The sequence below is a fragment of the Phragmites australis genome, chromosome 22 (genome assembly GCF_958298935.1).
Source record: "Phragmites australis chromosome 22, lpPhrAust1.1, whole genome shotgun sequence".
Classification (NCBI taxonomy): Eukaryota; Viridiplantae; Streptophyta; class Magnoliopsida; order Poales; family Poaceae; genus Phragmites; species Phragmites australis.
The window spans coordinates 23111346-23115650 of NC_084942.1; the positions used below are offsets into that span (position 1 = coordinate 23111346).

The 4305-nt window shown below is 48.7% G+C and overlaps 1 long non-coding RNA gene across 1 annotated transcript; it reads left to right on the forward strand.

Moving 5' to 3' along the window:
• Positions 1-933: 933 nt before the first annotated feature.
• On the forward strand, positions 934-1344 carry LOC133905190 (uncharacterized). Its single transcript, XR_009907582.1, has 2 exons — positions 934-1116; positions 1209-1344. It is a non-coding gene; the product is annotated as an uncharacterized LOC133905190 (long non-coding RNA).
• Positions 1345-4305: the final 2961 nt, after the last annotated feature.

The window sequence follows — 4305 nt, forward strand, 5'->3', positions numbered from 1 at the left end:
TATCTTGAATGGGAAAGAGGGGACGCGAATGCCAAGGTGCCACGGAGAAAGGCGTAATCATTTCATTTTGGCGAAGTGACAGGGGCGGTGGAGAAATGCGGCGCGTATTCGACCACCAGCCGCTGCGGAAGCCTCGGGGCGCCCTAAAAGGGGCCCACCGGTCAGCCTCAGAGGTGCCCAGTGCGCCCACCCTGTCTTGTTTTTCTGCCAGGGCAGGGTGGCAGGCGGAGTGCTTCGATTCTGGCAACGTTATCCCGAGGCACCTGGATGAAACGGGACGGGACCCGTGCATTTAATGGACCCACGGCCCCCTGCTAGTGCATGGCAGGGTCTGACACTGGGGCGTGGGCAGCTGAGAATGTCAGGATGTCAGACCGCGCGTGCCTATTAAATGCGGCATTGGGCCTTTGACTGGATGACACCCTGACGACGGGACCCTTCGGGTCGTTGAATGATCTTGCGCGAACCTTCGGGGCACCGAGTCCTCGGGGGCTGCCACGTGCAGCCCCGAACACTCTCTCCCGAGTACTGCGGTGGGACCTTCGGGGCACCGAGTCCTCGGGGGCTGCCACGTGCAGCCCCGAACACTCTCTCCCGAGCACTTCGGTGGGACCTTCGGGGCACCGAGTCCTCGGGGGCTGCCACGTGCAGCCCCGAGCACTCTCTCCCGAGCACTTCGGTGGGACCTTCGGGGCACCGGGTCCTCGGGGGCTGCCACGTGCAGCCCCGAGCACTCTCTCCCGAGCACTTCGGTGGGACCTTCGGGGCACCGGGTCCTCGGGGGCTGCCACGTGCAGCCCCGAGCACTCTCTCCCGAGCACTTTGGTGGGGCCTTCGGGGCACCGGGTCCTCGGGGGCTGCCACGTGCAGCCCCGAGCACTCTCTCCCGAGCACTTCGGTCTTAGTATTTGGACCCTGCAGATCATCGGGGAACTAGGGTGCTCGGGAACCAGAGGCGGCGGCCCCGAGCACCTTCTCCCGAGACTTAGCTTTTTCTTACCTCGCAGGGTGATGACATGTGGTGGATAGCCGGCCTGGCCTCGGGACTTAGGGACCCCTGGTTCTGAATATACCGACAATGAGACTTGATTAACATTCAGTAATTTTAGAGCAGAGGTATGGCATGAAGTAATCCTTGAAACCTGAAGCTACTCATGTATGCATCTGATTACTCAGGTTTATTCATTACGCCCCTTTTAATTCTGCAGCATGATTATTCCTGCCCGCTGAATTCATACCTGAGTGATCTGGTTGCATACCTGATAAAAAAGGAAGCCTCTTTTGTATTAATCTAGATTTTGGGGCGAATAAATAAAGTTTGTTAGCTGGACTGCAGTCAGAACTTGTTTGGTGTCAAATATTTCCATCAGAAGTGTGATGTGAGTGACATGGGTTCTGAGGCGCTATTTTAAATTGATTTTTGCTTAGAACATGTGGTTTTTTCTTAGGCAACTCACATGTGATTTTTCTTACGATGGATTCAATATTCTTAGAACTACACTTGATGTGCCTTTCCTACTCATGTTCTTCCCTCTTTTGTTGTATGACTGATATCGTTTCGAAAATTGGACTTTTCATGTTCTTCCCTATTTTGCTGTAATGATTATGATGTTTCCTGCTTAAAGTTGCTTTTGTTGATCATTTCTTTATTTTACAGTTTTTCTTATCATACTTAAGTTGTCTTTCCCAAATAAATTTTATAGTGCAAAGCACACTAGGAATTTACAATATTGTTGTTTACTTCGGAGACGGCGTCTTTGAAACGAGATGCAGGTCACACTCCATTTCAAGACCTAACCAACACGAGTAATACAAGTATTGTTAAACTACTACTATCTAAAGGTCATGCTTGATACTTCACAGCTAAATACATGTTTTATAGACGGTGTCAATATTAGCAATGTTGGTGAATCCACGACATCCAATGCACAACCACCACTCGCATATGCTAGAGAATAAAAGAGGCAAAGGGATAAAGAATGGTATGCGTAGCAGAAAAACAAAATACTAAAAAAGTGTCGTGAAACCTGTTAGCAAAAGAAAGCTGCGTTGGCCCTTGCAAATCCTGAACAGCATCGATCGGGTACTTTTCAGAATGATCAAATGGGACTAGGGCAACCCGCGCTCCTCAAATACACATCATTTCTAGTTTAAAAGGAAGCAGTTTCTTGTCAGGCTCAGTTTTGCCATGATAGTCAATAAGGTACAGGGGCAGATCATCCCCAACGCCGGTATTTAACTGCTCGGAGCCGGTGTTCTCTCACAGGTATTTACCTGCTCGGAGCCAGTGTTCTCTCACGGTCAGTTATACGTTGCATTATCTAGAACCACCGTTAGAATGAACATCAGGATCCTTATTGTTCCAGCTGATAAAAAAAAAAGAAGTGCTCAAAGCAAAATGGGATATACACGAGGAACATCTTCTACAGAGAGGTCCTTATAGCATAGACGAGATCTAGAATCTCATGTAATGTACATTTTTTCTTTTATCAGGAACATTTTTTATTTTTAAAATTGACTGCTTATAAGATTCCTGGTGAGACTCATAATCCAAACATTGCATTATTTTTTTTTATCTTCAATGTAATTTCTGGCTCTGAAGTTCATAACTTTTGCATATGCTTGATATCATCTTATGTAATTTTTGTTTCCGTTGCAATGCACGGACACACAACGAGTATTCCTAATAAAAAACTAAGCAGAATGAACATTCTTATGTATTGTGAATTTGTGATCACTGATGCCTCAAAAAAACTAATTCATTTGCCCTTGCAGCAGCGAGGGCTGAATTTGAAGAAATACATAGAAAGGGCCAGGAAATTTTTGCATTATTTTGGTACGCAAGTGGTAAAAGAAAATTTACATTGATAAGCCAACCCAGTACTCCATAAGGACCATATTGACATCTCTCCCTAGCTCGATGCTTGAACAATTCCTTGCTGTACATGCGAATAAATCCACCTGGCCTTGATTCGCCTTGCTCTAACAGAGCTTCGGCGGGCCAAACGGCTACCAATTGAGGCTGATCCGACCACCCCTTTCCAATAGGCAAATTAACAGAAAAAACATGTGTAGGAGGCAATTGCCTGAGCCGAGCGTAAGAAGCAGCACATACGTAGTAGATCGGATCTGAGGACAAGGAGAAGAGATATGAGGACAGATAGGAAAGGTTCCAAACATATCGGCTAAAATCCAACCACAATGGCGTTAATAAGCTAAGAACGATGGCGTTAGTGCACCGTTTGACATGGCACAACTCCGCGCCCATTTACTTAGGAAAAATAACCTCGCGCCCCTGCTCGCTCGCGATTGAAAGACGCGAGGTGGCCGGGGGATGACGCTCCGCGCGAAACACGCTGTAAGTAAGATGCAGGACGCGCTCTCCGCTCACTATGTCTAAGGGTTTCTCGTGGGGGCAAAAATCTTATCGTGAAGGGATTTTCGTTCCCTTCAACGTTCTAACGGTTTTCCTTCACGGTTTGTCACAAAGGGATTCTCAGGATCATACCCTTCAGGATAGGATTCTCTCTCCTTTCATTTCGTGATTCTCCTCGAAAGGAAGCTATTGGAGATGAGAGAAAATAAAAGAATAAGAACGGGAAAGAAAATCAGGAAGAAAACGAAATGAAGGGAATATGGTTGGAGATGGTCTTACGACCAAAGAACGCAAGGGGGCCGGAAGAGTTAAGGTGACAGACGCTCGGTAATGCTGGGTTGGGTCACACACTAAACCAAATGGTAATTGTTCACCGTCTTGGTTCTAAGTTGCTAATAGCGTGACTAATCTGCACATCGCAGGATTAGGCTCCGTTAAGACACAATATTTTCAAATCAATTTACAAGAATCATAAAGGACTAATGCTAGAGACGAGATCTTGTTAAACCTGAATATGACTTAGGAGTACTTTAGCTCTGCGGCCCTGCCGTGGGGCTTCGGACGGCGCCGCCTTCGTCGAGCCTCGTCACCGCCTCCCATGGCAACAACCGAGGGGGTTACGGGACCACGCTTCCTCCGATCTTGCCATCGACTCCACGTTCAGCACCCACGACAACCGCCGAGGAGGTCACGGGACCACGTTTCTCTCGATCTTGTCGTTGACTCCGTGTCTGACCCTTGCTGTGGGGCTCCAGATGGCGCCACCTCTGTCGAGTCTTGTCGCCGCTACCTGCGACAACAGCGGAGGGAGTTGCGGGACCACGCTCCCCCGGCCTCACTGTTGACTCCACGTCTGGCCCTTGTCGCGGGGCTCCGGACGCTGTCGCCTCTGTCGAGCCTCATCGCTGCCACCGCCTCCACGACCCTCG